This window comes from Oxyura jamaicensis, chromosome 10, assembly GCF_011077185.1.
Source record: "Oxyura jamaicensis isolate SHBP4307 breed ruddy duck chromosome 10, BPBGC_Ojam_1.0, whole genome shotgun sequence".
NCBI lineage: Eukaryota > Metazoa > Chordata > Aves > Anseriformes > Anatidae > Oxyura > Oxyura jamaicensis.
The window spans coordinates 3,905,998-3,928,294 of NC_048902.1; the positions used below are offsets into that span (position 1 = coordinate 3,905,998).

The 22,297-nt window shown below is 38.3% G+C and overlaps 1 long non-coding RNA gene across 1 annotated transcript in view; it reads left to right on the forward strand.

The window, feature by feature from the left end:
* Positions 1–2,854: 2,854 nt before the first annotated feature.
* The window catches only part of LOC118171940, a 71,319-nt gene continuing 51,876 nt past the window's right edge, over positions 2,855–22,297 (forward strand). The window contains exons 1-3 of the long non-coding RNA XR_004753477.1: positions 2,855–2,966; positions 3,035–3,093; positions 16,199–16,302. This is a non-coding gene — a long non-coding RNA (uncharacterized LOC118171940). The remainder of the gene's footprint in view (positions 2,967–3,034; positions 3,094–16,198; positions 16,303–22,297) is intronic.

Sequence of the window (22,297 nt, forward strand, 5' to 3'; positions counted from 1 at the left end):
AATCATGTAATTAAATACAAATTATTTCAAGATACTTGATTAAATATCAGGCCTCTTTAGGGAGTAAAAGAAGGAAAATGCAGAAGGGGAGTAACTGCCAGTGAATCACCCCTGAGGGGGGAAATCCAGGCCCCGAGTTCCATCCCAGGGATTTCATGCAGGGTTCGTGAGGGGACAGGAAAACTTGGGGTGACAGAAGTCAGGCCTGTGGCTGAGGCGTGACACAGGCCTTGGGGAGCTCAGGCAGATGGGAGCTGCCAGGTGAGAGACTCTCGGCCCTGTGAGGCGTGCTGAGGAGGTGGGCCCTGTGGGGCCCGGCTCCATGAGGCGTGAGGAGCACAGGCCCGTGAGGCGCCCTGTGGGGCCCTGTGGCCATGGCGGCTGCATGGCAGGGTGGGACACCATGGCCTCCCATGAGCCCAGAGAAAAGCTCAGTGAGAGCTGAGGAAAAACTTTAAATGGGCCATAGCCTGAAGATATTATACTCTCCCTGGCTGACAGCCTCATTCTGGAGATCAGCCAGGGAGGACGAGAATGGGGCCCTTGGGGTCCAAAGATATTAACAAAATAAATAACCCCGACCGCAGCACCCCCTTCCACTCCCCTCAGCACATTCCACGGAGAAGCCAGGAGCACCCTTCCTCTCCCGCTGCCTCCTGAGGTAAATCAGACACACCACGTCTGCTTCGTATTATTAGAAAAGGGAAATGAAAAAAAACAATGTAAACACTCTTACAATTGCTGCGGAAACTGGATATAACCAGGTTATTCAAAGGGAAAAATTCAGCCATCCATATATGCCAAGTTTGCCTTCACATCTGTTAATTGTAAGGGGGTGATTTTAAAACAAGAGCAGTCATGGTTTAGGGCCTAGTTCAGCAAAGAGCTGGCCTCTGGCGGGGCTGCAGCAGCAGGGCTGATGCTTGGCATGCTGCGCCCTGAGACGCTGTGAGGCACCCTGGTCCAGCCTCAGCCAAGAAATTATTACTGTTGTAGTTGTTGGTATTGTGGTGGTGTTATCCTATTGGCATTAACTGGTAAGAGGAAAAGAGCAGTGCTTTAAAATCTTTAAAGAACAGAAAATATTGCTATTGTTCCTATTACGACATTGTGATTGGATTGTGTTACTATGTTATCACATTACAATTATATATATCATCCATAACATCAAAGTTCAATGCAGTTATTTTAACATCAAATAGCTAGTCTTTTCCTTCTTAAAATATTTATTTTAGTTTAGTATGCACACAAGTTAGAATCAAGTCTTGTTTGGCTCTGCCTACTCAAGTAAATGAGAGTTTGTAACAAGTTTTAGAGAGCCGTCATCTTTTTACTGAAATGCTGATTTCAGTAAGGAAGTAAATATCAAAATCATTAGCTTAAAACTGGTATGTTCAAGTTTCTTATTTGTTGTTTTTAAATAATATCATCCCATGAGAAACACAATGTTGCAATTGACCATTATTCTATTGTGAGCTTTCCAATATTCTTTTTCTTTAGACTTTTTTGTGTGTTTTCTTTTTAATAGTCTACCCCCTGAATCTGTTATATGTGAACATTTTGGCTTCGTTTGTATAAGGTGATGTTTTTATTCCTGAAATCCAAAACCATCTGTTCTAGAGGTAAAATATTTTATTATCTGTCAATTAAAAAGAATCCAGTGCTTCATATGGAGAAGAAAAAATCTGCCAATCCCCCTGATTTGCTGTTTGGAAGCTAGTTTAGCTTTTACTGTTTGGAATTGTCAATAATGAAAATAGAGCAGAAGATGAAAACATGTTCTGTTCCCGCTCAGATAAACTCTCAAGATATTTAGGTTTTCTAAGTGGTCTTACAATTTTAGACCATAAGCTCTTTTTATGTCATGATTAAGTTGTGTAGATGTTTTTTCTAGTAGGAGCCTTTTTTATAAACTTCTTTTGTCGTAGAATAAGAAATAAAATGTAAACAAATGAATACTCAATAACTGGAAAACTGTGCACATTTTCTCTGGAACAGAACATGGCAGTTTAAATAAGAAACTATAAAAAGTAGTCTTTAATATATTATTGAACTGTTAATGCTCTAAATTTTAATATACGAGACCATTATCAAATTATGTCACAATCCTCCTTTTTAACAACTTTAAATATACATATTTTGTAAGTAAGTTTACATACATTTTAGGCATTTGGAAACATTTGAGCAAAATGCATTAATTTCATCTTTCGTGAGCTTTTGTACATCTTGCCTTGCAGAGTACTTGGGGAGCGTGAGTATTTTCATAGATATCTGTGACATCTGTTCTTAATATTCTAACATCTTTCTTCCGTGTACATTTGATAGACAACATACTTTTGGCAGTCTCTGTTATTAGAATTGCCAAAATGTTGATATTAATCTGAGTGCCTTGGTTTTCAATGAGTGCAAGCCAGAATGAGCCTTTTCAGAGACTCATCTTTGGAACCAAGTTATTTCTAGAAAGCCAAATGTTTCAACATTCTTTTTAGGTAATCAGAAATAGGTTTATAATAGAATAAGGAAATGATTTCTGTTTGGGAACAGTTGTTAAAATATATCTGCTCCTTCCTCTCTATTTCTGATCCATGTATTTTTAAATATAACACTATGTTAGAACTCTGTCCAAGTGCCAGGCTGGGGGATTTTGCTTTGCTAGATACTTAACCCTCCTAAATGCCCATTTAATAAGTATTGATATGAGTGTATAAATGGCATTTAATACAGAGATTTTCAGAGACCTATATCTTACAGTGTTGAGCACTGTGCTGTGCTGTTTTTAGATGTCTGACCACAGAGTGAAAGGCACAGCCTTAAGCTAAGCACCCGGGCTTCTTATATAATGTGTGAGAAGTCCCATCTGAAAGAGCATGCAAAGTCCAGATTTCACCAGAAAACAAAAAGGGAGTCAGTATGGAAGCACATCCAAGTACTCCGGATTTTCAGTCTGGTTTCTGACAGGAGAAAAGGTTCATAGGTTATGTTGTCAGAAGTTACTAAAATCATAAATCTTACTTTATGGTTATATCCATTTCAGAAACTGCAGAAACAAATGTGAAAAACCCATGCAGACACTGAAATCCCGTCCTTGTCAAGGTAAGAGGGGAATTTCATAAAGACTTATTTACAAACCAAAACTTGTAATGTCATATTTAATTTTGACTGTGAATATTTATATTATTGCAAAAAGCAAATTTATTAAGCTCGCTTATTGATAATGTTGCCCAATGTTACAAATATGTATTGGCCAAATTAGCCTTTATTTACAATCCTGTAAATTCAGTGTAACTTCAATGGTGAGAAATTTGTCCAGAAGTGAAAACACAAATCCACTCATAATCATTATCACCCTGACTCATTCCCACTCTATTAGAATTTTATATTTCATTTCTTTTTTTACTTTCACTGTCAAAATTCTTTTTTGCTATAACCAAAACTGAGATACACAGACTTACCCTGTTAACTTTGTTAGAATGAAATCTCTACATGAGATCTGTAGTAATGGTTATTGTTCTGTGGTTATAAGGATGGCTATGGATTCTTCTTTGTTCAGCTTGGTGAAAGACTATGCTTTATAATGCATGAAATACCAGCAAAATGTTTTCCTGAACTGCCTGAAAAATGTGACTGCTTTATGTCGTCATGATACCAGATACACAGACTGGAATGCATCTCAGAATTGTTACTTTGATTATCATTCTCTTAGTGGTGCTATTTTTATTCCTGCCATAGCTTAGCTAAATTACCAGTTTCCTATAGGAAACAAATGATATGTAAATGTTCAATATCACTTGTGCAGTATGGTTTCCCAAGTCCAGTATTTTGCCCGGAGTATATTTTTGTCTTCAGCTGCCACAGTTTGAGGGCTGTATGTGCAGTGAGAATGAACTAGATGTGTCCTGATGAACCTGATGCTGTACGTCAATCTAGAAATTCTGACTTTTGGAACAAGTCTGCAGCATTTATGTAAGGGATACATCTATTTCCTGAATGTCCCTGATATTTCCTCTTAAACATTACGTATAGCATCTCAGTTGACTCACCTTAAATGAAGCAACTAAGCATTGGTACAAGATTAGTAGTAAATTTGCAAGCATGCATAAAAAACAGCTCAAAAGCAAAATGGCAAACAAAAAATAAGGCCAAATCTCCGCCCTTCATCCCTTTGCTAAAGTGTGCAATTTTGCTTTCTCTCAGTAGATGTCAGCAACACTACAAACTTGCCCAGTTTAAGAGTCCTTCTGTTTACAATTCTAATTAGTTTTCCTATTTCAGTTTTATAAAAGAATAGCTTATCCAAACCGGTGGAATCTATTGGCCTCTGAAACTGGATTAGAGACTGCTATTCAGCATCTTAGAATAATATTATATCTCAGTGATGCAGAACTCATACAGAACTTAGTAGAAAGGGCTTATTGCTACATTTTTAGAATTTTCTGAACATTTACCTCACATTTGCCCTGCAGGCGAATGTAAAGTAATATAAGATGTCTAATATTTTGCTTCTTTCTGTGAAGTAAATCAAAACCGTGGGAATGTTTTCATATAATTTGATTTACTCCTGTCTCCTACAATACATCTTCAACTCTGTTCAGTTAACTAACTCTCTGCCTGCTACAAGAAAGGGGCACAATCATTGTGACTGCAATGGCAAGTGTTCTGTTGGCTCTACGGGGAATTGTGTCAGTCCCAGAGGAGTTCACAACCACAAAGGAAGGATGTGGAAGGAAGTTTCTTAACAGAATTGTGTGTGTGTGTGTGTGTGTCAGGGAGAAAAATGGTTGTTTATTTCTGTGTGTAAGGAGCATTCATTTTGCTTCACATTATAATATAAGCATAAATATTTCAAAATCATTGTGTGCATGAAATGAGGACCAGAGAGTAAACATTCCAGTGTTTATTTGGTTAAACATGAAGAAATTTCATTATCTTCTGATTCTCACAGGAGGGTCTTTTCCTTCATCTGATCTCCAGCAGGAATCTTTAATTTTTTTTTGTGGTAGATTAGGTACTTGTGAAACGTAGCCGTTTCACTTGTGGAAGTTAAGATCATACACTCAGAAACAGCAGCAGTGAGCACCTCTTCACTTGTCTGTCACCATCTCGTTGGTGAGAGCACCAAAATGAGCAGCACTAAGCATCAGAGGCCTGGTCAGCCACAGGCAGCACCGGAGATGTTTTGTGTTGTATTCCCTTGCCTGTAGGTAAACGGGTTGTGACTGTTCTATCTCAGTTGCTGTGCCTACATCCAGTAATGAGCGAGAGCCGGGCAACTCCAAAGCCAAATTCTCTAATCTGAGATACAGCCACAACAAAAATTCTGGAGGGTAATCAAGTGGAGTAATTATAACTTCTAGCTAGGGGAGACAAAGAGCTGTGCTCCCCAACCTGTGTTGGCCTGTGGACAACAGCGCTTAGCAAGTATCATGCTCCTGGCAACATCGCATTTGGCTTTCCATGTCCTTCTCAGAACACTTCCCTTTCCTGTGTCACAAGCAACATTGCACTGTGTTACCTTCAAGCCATAGGTTGGGGGCCACCATGTCATAGTATTCCCTTTGCGTGGTTTATTTTCTTTGTTTTTCTTTCTCCCCCCCCTCCCCCCTCCAAATTCTCTGTCTTTTCCCATTATCTGTCCCTTTTGGTGTCCTCTCCTTCACAGTGTCTTCTCCTGTCTTTCTGTCCTTTGTTCCTATGCTTATCAAATGGTTTTTGATCCTTTTCTGCTTATTGATTCACCCAATCAATATTAATCCTTTTCTCAGCTACACTTTTCTCATAACCCTACAGGAGTGGGTTCAGAGATGCTCTCTGATGTGCTGCCAAAGGAATAATTACCAATTTTAGAGATTGGTCCAAAATATAGGGGAGCCAGTGGAGTTTGTCTCCCCAGCGTGGGCCATCAATGTCTGGGTCTCAGCCTGGGTAGGTGAAGAAGACAGGGAGTAGCAGTTTGCCAAACTGAGCATGGGGTATGTGGCTCCAGGGTGATCAGGCAGCAGCAGCAGCATGAAGCAAATTTTTCTTAGAGGCATCGGTTAAAATTCATTTGGGAACTAAACTAAATGGCCCCAGTGTAATCCTGTTGTGCTGCCTCCTCCATTGTTCTGTGTTCTTTTCTTACTTGCATAGCCAGCAGGAGAAAGCTGGTGGCGCTCTCTCTGACTCCTCCTTTGGCTCTTCTTGCTGAATAGATCTGTTTCTGCCACAGTTTTTCAGCAGTTGAGCAAGTTTTCTGTGAGTTGTTGACTCGCTCTGCAGGGTACAAAATAGGGAATGCTGAATCTGCTGTGCTTTGCAGAATTTTAGATTTGGAGGTGTAGTCTTTGCCACTTCACCTCAGACTGAAACTGAAAGGAAATGGAAAGATCGTTATCTACTGTCTGCATGCAAGTGTTGGGGAAAATGTCATCCAAGCTCCCTCTGGGGTTACATGCATTGCTACTAAAGTTCTGAACTTCTATCTGAGATATCAGAGAGACATGAGCTAAACATACTTGTGCATGAAAATTAGAGTTCCCTGTATGTAACAGGCGTTGAAATAAATGTGCAAGCCAGTAATATGAGTTAGCTCAGAGTTTAAAAGAAGACTCAAGCAATTCAGCATCAGAGTGACAAGAAGTATTCTGTCATCAGGGCTGTGCATCATGACAGAACCAGAAGTACTGGAACAGTGTGGTGCTCAACACACAACATTAGGTTTTATTGTCTTCAATGTAAAAGCTGAGTGTTTCCAAGTTCATGCGTAACACAGCACGAAAGAAGAGATGTTTAACTTAGTTTAGCATTGTGCTTGTGACAACCTTTTCAAGTTATGATTACTGTACTCATGGACTGCTTTAGTTGGAAAGAGAGGTGGTGGCAGGTCTGAGTTTTCCTTTAAATACGGTTTCACTGGAAGGGCTGGCATAAGGTTTTATTAATACTAACGATTGAGAATAACTTCAAAGCAAGGTTTAGCTATTACACAGTTGCATAACTAAATATGAAAATTAAGACCATGAGTCTTTCTGCATGTGCAGTATTTCCTGAATCAGATTTTCAGGCCTTATGTACATCAACAATAACGGACCAATCTAGCCAAAATTTGCTTCCACAGCTGCTGGCCTTAGGAAGTTCCCTGGGCCTCCTGTGTTCTGCAGCTGTGGAGGCTATTCCCTGCTCTGAAAGAAAGAATCTCCCCTCTCCTGTGACTGCAAATGCTGAATGAGACATCCTGTAACACCCTGTGCAGAGGGGTAGAACTGACAACTGAAGGTCACCCTTGGCATTTTAGTCTTTGTAGACAATGACAGATGGTGCATAACCATGAGCAAGGGACAGCTTATCTCCTGAAATAGGAGGGGAGATTTCTGGGGAGTTATTATAAAAATGGATTGCCCAAAGGTCTTGGTGCTGGTTCTGCTCCAGTAAGGAGGAGAGATATTAAACAGAGGTTTAAAGAAAAAATAATCTGGCATATTAGAGTATTGCAACATCTTACACGAGTGCAAAGAGCACATTTATCTACATATACCAAGAGTAAGCCCAGGAGAACTGCTGAATAAAATGTTTCTTATAGAACTACACAAAACTTTCCTGGTTTCAGGTTTTGCTCTAAATTTAGGTATAAAACTGTGTAAGTTTCACTTAAATTCCTTAATTTGCACCTTTCAAGTGACTTGCAGCACTTAGGATTTTGCAAATGAAACCTGATGGCTTCAAGTGAGTTTCAATTGGAGCTTTTAATATTCTTGTTCAAACCTGAAACTCAAAGTGAAATTCAAGGGGTGCAAAAACACGTATGTGGAAAAATCAAAGGAAAGGTTAACAAGAACCTGTGCAAACCAAATGTGCTAAATCTCCTACAGCTCACGCTCTATGCATTTATATAGATCATCTTAGTCTCCTCCTTCTTGCTATGTGACTGGGGAGCCCAGAGAGGGGTCTGATGGTGGTAGCTGTCAGAAGCACTACTGCAAAATAACTGATGTCTTTTCATGGTCAACTATTGTCCTTATGGGGACAGCAATTCGTCCAAATTTAAATTTGTTTTCAGATTCTATACATCCATCAATAAGGCAAGAGCAGTTTAATCTCTGTTGATAATGTGTAACCGGAGCTGAAGAAATAAGGTTTGAAGCTTATTTGGAGAAGGGAGAAGTTTTAGTATTGGAGCTGCAACAAATGGGTAATTGCAAAGAGAGCTAGGTGGTGTGGTGGGAAACTAGATGAATTATGAGGTTTTATCTCATTTCCATCCCTGCAGCACTTTTGGTTGGAAAACAGAAACTAAGTGTGCCTTGTTATTGCATGAAATAAATAAAACCAGAGTGCTGTGGTGGCTTCTTGATCTGTATAGCATGCAAAGCTAAAACTACCACATGTAAAAACGATCACAAGAAGTGTGAGTGCAAGCTGAAGGGTTGGTGATACTCACTCTTTGCAATGCATACAGCTCACAATTCTCAGCACAGCTGCCCTCTTGGGAACTGATAGGAAGTCCTGGCTCTGCTTGAGTCAATGGGAATTTTGCTGTGGACTTCAGGGAAGCTGGAACTTCACAGCATAACCCACGTGCAATGTACTGTTCCTGAACATTAAACCTTGCAACATCTCGTAGGTGGGCATCAATGCATCTGTAGTGCTGTGGGTCTTCTGTTCAGCAAGAATGGGAAATTCAAGGCTAGACCTACAGCTAGCTAGGCTCCTGGTAATGACATCTTATCTTACCCATGAAAATTAAATGCGTAGATGTAGAACTAACAGGACTTTAAGTGGTTGCTCGTTCTGCTCGTTTGTAGATGCTGTTCCCTCCCTTTGCATGTGCTGCTGTCTTAAACAGCTTCAATGCACTCAGGCTTTGGCAGTCCTTAGAGGAAGGGGTCCTGGTCTTGTTTGGTCTCAGGCACTAAGGCCCACATCCTCACTCATGTTCAGCACGGGGGCCTAAAGTGGCAGTTGTGATAGTTAATATTCAGTACTAAGACAATTTTAAGTGCTTTCTTGTTAACTGAACTGGCACCTCAGATTGTAACATTAGCAACAGAAGAATGCCATGTTAAGCAAGTGAATTTCTGGGCCTTGTTTATGCATACCCTTAGAGACATGTCAGCCTCCCTGAGGAAGCTACAAGAATGGTATTTTCTTGAGAATATCTTTTTGTCAGTTTTGAATATGCAGTCCTATAAGGCTGCCAATACCATTACAAAAGTTTTTATCCTTTTCATTCCATCTGTTAAGCTCTTTCTGCTAAGCCAGTCAAAACTTTATTTTCACTGTATGTGAAAGATGTAGAGGTTTTCACTGGTGTATGTTTGAGAGCAGGGCAAATTAAATTCATTGACGACTTAGAAGCTGTGCATTCATAATTGAAATGGCTGGTGTTCCCTTGTCTCTTATCTCTGCAAGGCTTAGGTGCCAGGACAATATCTAGAGTCTTCTGGAGAACTTATAAATGAAAAAGCAACATACTATATCGTTTTCATGTAAGTAAGTCAATTGAAATGAATGTGCAGTCCAAATGGTAAGGCACTGGCTATAAAATGGTGTGAGAAGGTCTGAGGTACATATTTCTTGTGTAGCACATTGATGGTCATCCCAAAGCAGGTCCTTATGTCCTTCTAAATGCCAAAGCTACAGGTGAGTGGGAGGTTAATACTGAAACAGCACCATTAGTAGCTTCCAGTAATCTGTTGTTATGGTAGGAAGGGCATTACCAAAGATAAAATAACAATTATTTTAATAAGAGTTTGAAAATCCCTTCAGCAGATCATGGTATGAACAAAGTGATGTGCCTGGGTGAATTGACCTTTAAGGTGCAGTTCAGGAAATATCCTGGTGTTATTTCTAATATTTTGAACCTTGGCCTTTATTGAAGATCTGCAAAGCTCCAGGAATTTTAACTTCTTTAGAGGAAATAGCTAGGATCTTAGAGGTAGAGACAGCTTGCTACACCAGTTAATGGATCTCCAAATTAAGATGCCACATCAAGAACTTTTCCTTTCAGGAAAAACAAAATAAAACAAAATGTGAGGTTTATTTCTGTGGTGGCTCGTCTGGAGAAGCCCTCTAATTATTGTATTGTGTTCATAAGCACAACACAAAATCAGCAGGGTGTAGCTTGTGGTGTAGATTTAGAACATTAATTTATGACAGAAAAATAAGCAGGAGGAGAACTGGTTGCCAAGGGTGTATGAGAATCAGTAGGATTTGCTTTGTCAGTGTTGTAACCAGCCTGTGAGTGCTCCTTCTGAAGTCTGCAAAGTGGGCACATTATACAGCTGCCCACACAGTAAGGGTTTAATGCCAGCTGTGGTTGCGGTCTTCTTTCTTTCTTTCTTTCTTTCTTTTCTTTTTCTTTTTTATTTTTTCTTTTATAACTTGAAAGTAGAGATAAATAAGGGAAATCATATAAGCTTGTTTTAGTTGGGCATGTGATACGCACACAAAATTGCCAGCTTATTTTCCCAGCCGTGCTTTTTGCAAGAGCCCAAATAGCTTCAGTTGCCTCATAAATCCACAGTGATTACAGTGTATTTATTTATTATTATCTACGCAGACACAAAATGACCTCAGCAAAGGAGAAGCCAAAACAGTTCCTTGATTTGGGGAGAAAAATGATACAGCCCCCATCTCTCTTCCACCCACAACGTCCTTCTGGGGGCTGTGACTTTGTCTTGTGCTTCAGCAGGAAACATATTTTTGGCTGAGTTAGATCCAACACACCCTAGAGAGTTCTTACAGGTATACTGTCGAAATAAAGTTTGTATTGGACAGAAGACGCTTCACTTGCGTATGTCTAAGTGCTAAGGTTTCCTGTAAAACTATCAGCTTCTGTCTCGATATATGACTAGTTATTCACGTTTTGTTATCACACGATTAATGTAACACTTTAGTGGGTGACATGCTTTCTGTGCTGTGTGAGAGGGATGAGGGACCACGTTCACTTCAGCAGAGAGCTGAGTGAAATACTGGGAAGCTGAATGGAACAGGATTGTAGAGGCTTCTGGAATTTTGTGTGGGTGGATGATTAGAGTAAGGAAATGCGTTCCACTAATTTCTAAGGGATATGTCCTATGAATTGATGAAAGAGCCTGGGTTCTCTTCAGCAACATGAATGATATAATTGGAGAGCGTGAAATGAATTAACTGTATTTGGTGTTCCACTCAAACATGTTGTACAGAGAGAACCACAATGTCAGAGCAAATATCCATTTAATGCAGCAGAGGCTTCTTCTTGCAAGATAGATATAGACCCTCTCAAATTTTGGAAGCTGGGAATTCAAGACTATCTTGTGCTGGATTATTGTGTTTAATAGATAGACATTTTATCTTTCATGAACTGATCAAATCCCTTTCATTAGACATTTTTACTTTTGACTTCCTCATATCCTGTAGCAACAAATTTTCTTTTTCTTTTTTTTTTTTTTTTTCATGATTTTACCTGATATTCATACTTTATTCCTTTATTGTGAAAAAAATAATGACTAGTCATTCCCTGTTCAGCCATATTTCCAGGTTAAAATATTATTTAATTTCACATTGTGTAGAAGCTTTTTCATATCTGTCAGCTCTTTCTAGTAAAGATCACAATTAAATACTCTAGAATTAGAAAGGATGGAGGAATCTCAGTGGCATAAACTCAGTCCTCCAATCCAGTGGCAGAAAAGCAGAGATTAGATAGGTTAGATACTGTTTGTGCTCTCCCAATATTTACTGAGCTTCTTGAGGGGAAAAAAAGAAATAGGCTCACAGAAAGTGTCTGAATCTATGTGCCACTCCATACTCCCTCCTTAGGGGATATAATGTGCTCACAAGGCTTGAGAACTAATATTAAAGACAAAATATAATTAAAAATGGACGGAAGAAAAAGGTGACACCATGTGAGATGGGTTTGCTAAAGTTAGATTGTAGCCTATTAAACAGGTATTTTTGTTATAATAACAGCTCATCCAGAAGAAGTAAATCAATTCTAGATGTTTTGCAGCAAAGCATTGCTAGAGCAGCAGCGATTCCTAGTTGGGCTGTAGGAGGTGGGGATTGGTACAGGCACTGCGAGTAACGAGGGGCTCTGACGGAGAGATGGGAGTGGGTTCTGTTGAGGGAAGTTGAGCAGGAAGGGGGGTTACAAACGAAGCTTCTTGATGATCAGTCTGGGGACTGGAGACGTTTTGTACTGTTATTAATGACTTTGGCATAAAAAGCCAGCGAATGGTGAGGAAATTTGATGAGGATATACAGTTGGGACCCATTGCTGATGCAGAAAGGGCAAGAATATCTTAGGTAAGAGATAAATGACCTCTAGGATGGGAGTAATAGGAACAGGCTGAAAGTTAATGGAAATGAAGTGCAAGGTCAGGCACTTTGTGATCACTGACAATTTCTCCTTTAAACTGGGAGCTCGTTGTTTGAAAACAACAGAGGAGGGGACAAACCTGAGTATACTGGGTGATCACAGCACAACTGGTAGCCAGCAATATGATCCAGGAACAAAAGGGAAATTAGGATTTGAAATTATTTCAACTGGAAATACTTGGTCAAAGACACACTTGTGCCTGACAAGGCACAATAAAGCTGTATCTGAATACCACGTTCAACTCCAATCGTCCTTGTTGGAAAAAAAAAAAAAAGGAACTCAAGCTGCAATAAATCCACAGAAGAGTTATCAGGATCATGGGAATGATAAGATTATCTGCAAGAAACTAAGTCAGCAATGGTTTATTTAGCCTAGCAAAATGAAATTTGAGATGATGTGATTTATAAATACATCCATGGGAGAAAATGTCAGAAAAGCAGTGCTGCTCAAAAGACAGCAATTAAACACAAACAAATGGGTGCAAACTGGTCATGAGGAAATTTGATCTGTAGTTTAGATTTCTAACTAACTGAAGGACTTGGTCCTGGAATAAACATAGTGGGGTGGACTAAGAAGGACTAACTAGTTCTATTACAGAGCTGGATCAGCTTATTAGAAGAATAGTACAGCGTGCTTTTCTGTGGATAAAGCTGATGGTAAAGTCCCATGGAGAAGCTTTATATTTTCTTGCACGATCCTAAGATACTCTGCTTTGGTTCTCGTTTAAGTAGCAGTGTTTAAAAGAGCATGTAGGAACTGCATGAGGTTTTGGTTTGATTCGGTGGTTAAACTTGAGAATCAGTAATACAGTACGATATTTTCACTGCAGTAGATCAATTCTTGATGCTGGAGGGAGAAGAGCATTTTCTAGAAGGCCACAAAGTTTAACAAATCCTTACGATTTTGTAAGTGAAGGCATTAAAGCTGCATTAAGGGTCATCTATCATTACCCCTCTGAAAGACTAGCTAAAAGAAGTGTACAGAGGAGAAAGCGCGCCACAGTGTCAATTTTTATTCCAGATTTCATGGTTTTCCAGATTTTCACATGCTCTGGTACCATTTATTTTTGTAACATTCATTTTTAAGTGGTTAACAGTACAAATAATGTATTTATTCCACTTAATGCATTTTAGATGGACCAGGCATTTCTACTTCCCAGCAAAGAAAACATTTCATGTTCTCGATTTAATTTGTATTTACAACTTTCTCAAGAATACGTTTGCTAAAGTCCTTCCTGACATGCCTTTCTCTCTGAGCAGCCAGGGAAGGAAGGCATCTTGAAATGAGAATAATCTTGTTCTCATTTTAAAAGGACTCTCTTAACTTAAATGCAGCCAAAATCTGGTTGATGAAATTGTCAACATATTCGCGGTTTAATCGGAATGACACAGCATTCAAAGAAGAGTCTCATAATACTGCCTGTTCATAAGAATAGAATGCAGCAGTATATGAAAATTAATATGCTGTGTGAAAATTTATATAGATGTCCATCAGTATTTTATATTTTCTGGTTAAGATGAGTTGTACCTTTGAAATCCTCTAAAAGCTGCTGTAATACTTATATTTCAGATGAAAAACAATTGCCCTGCTGGCAGGATTAAGCCCATCATGGCTTTTATCCTTATCTTTTTCTCCTTTTGATGTGTGTGTTACCATAGCTTCCTATATGTAGGGTTTTTAAAGCTCAGCAGTGCCAAAGCTCCTCTTCTTTTAGCCAGATGTTTTATTTTAGAAACATCTTTTTCAGTGAAAGCAAAGTAGATTCAAACTTTTGAAAGTGGCTTACCATAAAATAAGTATCCCAGAATAGTTACAATTGAAATTTAGATTTTCCTGATTGAAACAAAAAATGACACCAAAGGGGCTTTTAAATGGTGATTTGCGTGCTAATTGGCTATTTTTTTTTTTTTTTCATATGCTAACGTTTGTACAGCTGTGTTTGTAATATATCCTGAAAAATTTAAGATGGTATATTTCTATGCTCCTTGTGGCTTTGGGAGAATTTCTCTTGAAAGAAGGGCTTTTGTTCAGGGAACTTGCTATGCTAATTACTCACAGGAAGGATGGTGATGTTTTTCTCAATGTTATGTCTCCTAAAGGCTTGTAGAACCCACAGTCTCAAACTTTGTGTGCTGGTTTGACATGATCATTGTTTTGCGTGTGAAGCTTTTGCTTTGTATGATTTATGCAGTTGGGACAACTTCTGAATTGTGAAAAACCCTTGGTATTTATACCAGTGCACGTTACTCCAGGTAAACGTGATCAGATCCTCCAAATTATACACAGAAATATTGCTCGTTTGTTTATGCATTCCTAATCTGTATACAATGCAGGTTAATGCATTCGGACATTTCTACATACCTCTCGCCTAGCATCGCACTTCATCTGCATGATTCACAAATAGGCTGACCTGTTTCAAGTGAATTGAAGTTTTTGGTATATGTGTAGGTAACATTTTCTTACTTAATAATTTTAAAAGTGTCTGTTTTCATAAGTAAGTTCATCTAAATAACAAGAAAAATGTCTTACTGCATCGGATGAACTCTGGGTGATCCATTCTCAGATTTCCCAGCATCTGCAGTTGTAGTAGGAGTATTAGAGCGTACAGCCCACCAATATTCATTGTATATCCATTTGTGGACCTGTTGTCCATGAACTAGCCTGATCTCTTTCTGAACCTGTTGATACACTCCATCCTTGCCACCTCCTGTAGCAGCGAGGTCTGGAAGTATGCTGCCCGCCACATAAAGTACGTTATCTGGTTTGTGTTACTTGTTCAATGAGTGCTTCCTAATAGCCTGAAAATTGAAGGATTTTTGTGAGTAAAATGACTTTACAAGGCCCAAAAGATATCTTTACTATCCCAAAATATATTGCACTCTACTGTTGTTGTGTGGCTGGGGCCATGGACAAAGCAAAATTATTGTTTGCTCTGAAGGAGAAAGAAACCCAGTTCTGATTTTTTGCTTTTGCTTAAAAAACAAGAAAGGAAAAAAAAAAAAAAAAAAAAAAAAAGCAGTCTTGCATGTACATAGGAATTAATAGAGGCAGAATAGAAAAGACTGTCAGTAGTTCTGACTGATATTTCTTCTCATCATTTAAAATAGTTCAGTGCTCGGTCTACAGCTGTGCATTGCACTGATTAAGACATCTGGGCAGCTTCACTGCCCTGTCTCCTTTAAATTTCAGGTATCATCTTCTCTTCTAATCTATGCTTCATCCCTTCCTTCTCCCATGACATATTTGATTTTAATCCTCCTGTAAACTTAGTGTATTTCTTTAACCCAGCCTGGACAGCAAGAAAGAAATCAGGATATTCTGCCTCTTCTTGTATGGAGAAAAAATTGAAGGAAATAAAGCAGGAAAAATAAGGAAAATAAATAACAAATCGGGAACAAATATATAGTTTATCTTTCCTCCTCAGTTTCCTATTCTTTGGAGTGTAGGAATAACTAATTTCTCATTTCCACCACTAATAAATGCTGCTAGTACTTTAAAGTCAGGGCCACATATCCCATGGTTCACCAGGGCATTTCCCAGGGGTGAAAGAAGGAGTTAAGGGGTTTTGAGAAGGTTGTGTCTCCAGGGGAATGTTTTGCAGAAGTGGGGCTGTTTCCAGTCTTGTGTCTTTGTTCTGCAATAAGTATAAGAAAGTATCCCCCACTGAAGTTGATAAAACTGAGGTGAGCTGAGTTAATCCTTCAAAAATCTCCACTACCTTTCCACCTCTCTTACTCTGTAGTAATGTATGTGTTTTGCTCCAACATACTGTTAGTTTTTATTGAACTCTGATCATACAATGTGATGCAGGAGTGACAGCTCCTAATAGTAGGAGACTAACTTCTGAATCTTTCTTTCTGCTAGGTACTGTAAGACAGGACTGCTTGTGTGTCTGCTGGTTGAAAACCTTGTTACCCTGCTGGTAGGGGAGTGCATAAGAATACAATTCTGCAGTGATTTATCTGGAGGTAAGATCAGTTCTGTGCATCAGATAAAATGAGCTGCTTTCTGATTTACTCATGTGGGCTTTGTGATCTGATACAATCTGCTTAAGTCCATAGGTTATTAATGATAATATACTTACCTGGTTTTGTTTCTGTTACTGCCAGAACATTATTTCAGTGACTCTATGTGGCAGTGGGTTTCACGGGTTTTAAGAAGAAATGATTCTTAATTATAAACGTAACTAAATGAAACTAGTCTCTAAATGTGTGTATATAACTCTTGCCCTTGCATTCTAAAAAGTGGAGCAGGTCCTCTCTTTTTTTCTTTTCAAAAGATCTTCACTTGATTAAAAAGTTTTCATTGCCTAAATTCTGCTAGTCACATCACATACAGCAAAAATAAACACACCATCTGATGAATGGAGGACAAGTTACAAGGCTAAGGTGGGGGTGGCTGTCACCTGCATCTGCACAGGAAAATAAAGATTTACTCCTGCTTTGTTTCTGTGCGCAGTATGTTTATTGCAGCCAAGCTGAACTTTTGCATTTAAACATACAAGTTATATATATACTTAATTTTAAATACAAGTATAACCTCATCACTTATATTGAATGCATTTGTAAGACTTTGCTGAGTCAAAGCTTTAATTGCACTTTTTTTTTTTTTCTTAATCCTGCAACAATTCAAACAATGGCCCAGGCATAGCATCTTTGCATTGACCTCCTAAAACAATAGGTGCAGCACTTGAGAATATTTATACCTTAATAGATTTGAAAATGAATTAAATTAAAAATGAAGTGCTTTCTATTGACAGATACCCAGATACATTTCAAATTAGGACATTGTTATTGTTCCTTTACACCTGAGGAAACTGAAAAATGTAGAAGTTAATTGCTTGCAAAAATGTTAGATCCAGTGAACCTTACAAATGTCTCTTTAGTTCATCCTCTAAATCCAGCCCAGTGCCTTAGCCACAGGCCCAGACTGCTTCAAAATGCCTGCTAAATATGCTTTCATATATTGTCATAATTCCCACTCCTCTATCAAATTAGATATAATAATTGGAGGCCCAGTCATATATGTCTTGAAGACTACAAAGGTGTTGTTCTTGAGTTTACTGGGTATAAGACTTGAGCCTTCAATGCCCAGAAGTTATATATTATTTATTGTGTTTTCCTCAAGGGTGGTCTATTTCCCCAGCATTTTATATGGACCTATAAAAGAGAAATAATTCTAACTAACATTTTGATGAGAGGAAAGTTAACCTGGGAGGGGGGAGAGATTAATTTATTCAGCACTGCCTGAATAAATCAACAAACTTGTTGATTCTTTGTGTGATTATCTGAAAACATCACTATTTTTTATTCATAGCTAAAAATATCCTTGTTTCAGGGGGAGGGGGGGCATGGTTTTGTTGGGAAAAAATGTTATTTTTTGCTAATTTAACAAAAAAAGGGCTATTAATGGAAACAGAAACATTCAAACATTTGTTGAACCTACATGTATTTGAATCATTCAGTTGAAAGAACTTGAAGGCCAAGCTTGTATTCCTCTTGAAACACAGTCATGACAGAAAAATGATTGCACTTCATTTAGGTATTTAGTCAAGTTACCCAAAGGCATAATATTTGCAAGCCCTACTTAAATACCTGATGAAATTAATTTAATTGTGAGGAAGCTGTTTCATATCGTTACGGCATCATATGTCTTCACATTTGACAAGTACCAGCATTTAATCTTTTAATTGAAAATTATTTTCGGGGTCCTGCCAGAAACTGCAAACCGAAATCACTAAACCCTATTACTGTGTCAAGTAATACAATAGGTACAAAGTCAGATGTCCTTGGCAGGCACACTCTGGGGCTGTGTGGGTGGGAAATTCTCTGTTCTTCCAGAATGGACCTCGTTCTGCTGCAAAGGCTGAGTATACTGTTTAAGGAGAGTTTCTTTATTTCTATATAAAACATACTTTTAATAAGATAAATTAATTTTTCACCCTTAGAGAAGTGCTTTTAGTTCGTATTGTTCGAGGCAGGAGCAGAGCTTCAAGGACTAAAAAAGTTAGATATTTTTACATGTCTGGTTTATTGGAATGTATGGATTTTATATGGAGGGGGAAAAATCCTTTCTATAAAATTCCTTTACATCTTCCGAAAGGATTGGAGCTGGGAGCAGTGCTAACATACTGGGTTAGTGAGGAACTCCATTAGAGATGGCTGGGCACAGCCTGAGTTGTGCAGCCCCAGCAGCCAGTAAGAGAGGATGAGGAGTGCAGCTCCAGGCCGTGCCACAAGTACTGTGGAAGGGTTCTGGTTAGTTCTGGGAGTAACTCCTAGTTAAAAGTTGCTCAGTGTTAGTATTTTATCTTTGTTTTCAGAGGTATTTTCTAAACATGGACTTAAATAGATGAAGATCCCTGAGAGTTCCAATGTTTTTTGTCCAGCTTTGTGTGCCCAGAAACTGGGTCAAAAAAGATGTGTTTTCATCCCCTTGAGTGTTTTGCCTGTTCTGAACACCACCTCTGTTGAAAAGTGGAAGTTAAGAGTACACAAAGCAGGAAGTTCTACCTTGCAAACATAATTCATGGAGAGGCACCAGGATTGCCCACTACCAGTTAAAGGTTTTTCAGCAGTGGAAACTGGATTTCATTGCCTTGAGGACAGACCTTGGGCCAGATCCAAGAAGGGAATGGGAAATTAAGGTTGAGCTGGGGAGCAGAGACCTGATGAGATAGGTTTGCTGTTCTTTGGTGCTTTGGAGGTGGTGACTGCTGTTGATTCTTTGCAGCTTCTTCCTGCATTTGGAGGAAGAAGAAGGAACAAGGCAGGATTCTTAAGGGTTTGCCATAACAAAGCATGTCTTGGTGTTATAGCTGTTTTGTCTCCATTCCATTTAATTGAAATGAGTGGGTGGGTTCAAAATTTAATGACAGAAAGAAGGATAGAGCATGTGATTGTGCAAACTGCCTCCTCTTAGGAAACCAGCCTAAATGAAGAAAAGTTAGTTTTATCGCAGTGTGTTTAAAAGTTAGATTGTGTTGTTTAAAGACCTTATTATGAGTTCTCTCTCAAATAGAGGTCAGTTTAATGAGACAGCATACATAAGTATTGTAAAAGCTTTTGTGTAAAAATGTGAGCCATGATTTGGTCCAAGTAGAATGCACATAAACTGATCTTATGCAAATTTATTTGAAAAAGTGTGCAGAGAAATGAGCCCTTTCCAGAAGGGAGACTCAAGTGCAGTGGGGAATTGTAGTTATGTTTGTTCTGTGGACTGGTAGGGGAGCATGCTGAGGCTTCACGTGATTTGCAGTCCTAACTTCTCTTTACCATGGTTAAATTTCATGAAGTCCACTAGTCACTGGACGGATATATATAAAGGTTGGAGTTTTGTTATCTGGATATGTTCAAATCTGGTGTGTTTTTTATTTAACTGGAAAAAAAAATAAAAATAAAAAAGATATCTCATGAAGTAAGGAAGAATTCAGTGTGTCAATAAACCAAATGTATAAATATCCTGTGAATGGGAACTAGCAGGGAATATTGTATGGAAGTAGGGGGTTAAGCTCTGATTATAGGAATAGGAAGGAATACACAAAACTTGGCTGGGTGTATGCTATGTAAAAATATCTGTGCCAAACTAAAGGAACATAGAGCCTCTGGAATTAGATCTGGAAATAAACTGTAGTTAGTTGCCGTTATTTGCATAGGCTTGCTTTGTGCATGTCTTATGAAGATAGATTTTCTGAAAGGATCCGGTTAGATAAACATTTTGTTGTTCAAGTAACTTTCATTAACATCCTCAGTCCAATCACTTGTGAGGTGGCAGAACTAGGCCACAAGCTAATAACGGTTGGTATCTCTTCTAATGTGGGTGTTTTAGTCTAGTGGCCAAAATGAAAATGGAGCACTTCCCACCACCTCAGCTTTATTAACAATTTTGGTTTTGTGAAAGGTCAGCACATGAATGTGTCTTGTAACATTACACATTGCCTTTACTCAAAAATTCATATGCACAGGGAAACTGCCAAAACAGTTTATTTTGGAAAATTAGTAAATCCAAATGATGGATACCATGTGTCAAAATAATCCTTAGTGCACGTGCTTGCATTTTCACATGGACGGTTTTGAAAATTACACTGTGGAAACTAAATAAAGAACCAGTTTGCCAGGGAGCAGACTTAAGTCATTTTTCTGTACAGCCTGGAAGATGTGGTCTCTTACTGAACAGAGCAACAAAAGCACATCCATCTTTACTTTAACATACTGCTATTGTTCTCCAAAGGTGCTGAACAAGATCCTGGGGACCACTTAGTGGACTTAGGAAAAGGAGGATTAAGTCTGGAATTTCAGATCTAAAGAGTGTAAATAGCTAAGCAATCTTTAAGATTCATTTCACATCCTTTGAACACTTTAAAAACATGGTGCTTAGTTGAAGCAGGTTCAATTATAGAGCCAGCTGAGGGAGACAGGTATCTCCAGGAAGAGTTTATTTGATGTTCATCCTGTATATTCTAAAAGGGAAGAGGTGATGGAGGATGTAGCACAAGTTCTTAGTGTCTAAATACTGACAAATATAGCACTGTATAAACAAGCGAATAGTCTTTCTTGTATCTGCCTGCTTTAGAACCTTAAATAAGTCTCTTGTGAAGCAGTTAATAATTTTCATTGTGGTCAGTTTTGACTGGATAATGATTCTGGTTTTGAGATTGTGTTGCCATGTTTGATTATGTTTCATTGACACCTTTAGGACAGGCTTGCCCTTTTTTTTTTTTTTTTTTTTTTAATAGTGCAGATCCAAATGCGTGTGTAAGCTTTTCGTTAAACCTGTCCAGGGTAATACATAGCAAATCTTTAGCTGGAAGAACAATATAGAGTTTCAGAGTTCCAAGACATTGAAGTAACCAGCAAAGTTATTACCTGCAAATAGAAGTATATGGACTTGTTTTGGTTACTTTCTTAGGTGCTTTCAATATAGCTATTGGACATAGGTTAACAAGAATTTCCAAGTAGTAACAGTTTGCTTCACCTGCACGATGCTCTGCATGTGGGAATGTATGTGGAAGACAGGTTGAGGTCTCTTTGATACCAAGACCCTAACTTTTCCTTATTTTCATTTTGGTTAATGTTTGCAGAGTGAGCTGGGAACAGGGAATCCACCTTTGAAAGCGTCATGTTATTATCATGCTGGCAACCAAAATCTGTTTTGTGGAGATCTAAATTCACACAAACATTTAAAAAGTTTGGTAGAGTTGGGTTTTCAGTCCTCTTTTTACAGTAGAAACAGTCTTACTATGGTCAGTCTACATTGTCACCATGAGAACAGCCTGCCATTCTTCTTCTTACATGTGCCTTAAAAAGATGTTGGGACTGTAAAAAACAACAACAAAAACACACTGTTTTGTAATTTAGCTTTAAACTAAACAAATATTTCAATGGTGACAGTTCTGGAAATGCTTTAACTTTTAAATGCTGACACCAAATAATAAGTAAAACCTTGTGATTAATGTTTCCAGAAGGGACTATTAATGTTATCCTACATCTGTTCATGATATAATCTCTAAATGAAAAACATTCACTTAAAAAAAGAAGGGGGGGGGGGGCCGAATAAAAAAGAAGGAAAAAAAAACGCAAAGAAGTATATTTTTATGCAACATTTCAAGGCAGACTTAACTCTAATGTGTGGACATCCATGGTAAGACTTAACCAATTAGTTTTTCATCTGATCATTATTTAGTTAAATCTCTGCGGTACTCATGAGGTTGCTTAAATGTCATTGACAACATGTTGTTACATTTGATGAAAAATGTGATCATTTTAAATTACACTATATGAAAGAGCTTTTTATTACTTAGAGTAAAACTAGCCATCATTTTTGATGAAAATACTTAATGGTAGATCAGGCATAAAGCTCTGTGAAACATTGTTTCTTAGTTCTTGCTGATTTAAATATTTGCAATTGTATAGGAGGTTTTCTTTCAAGGTTATGAAGAATTTGCAGGAGTCCCATCATGTTCTA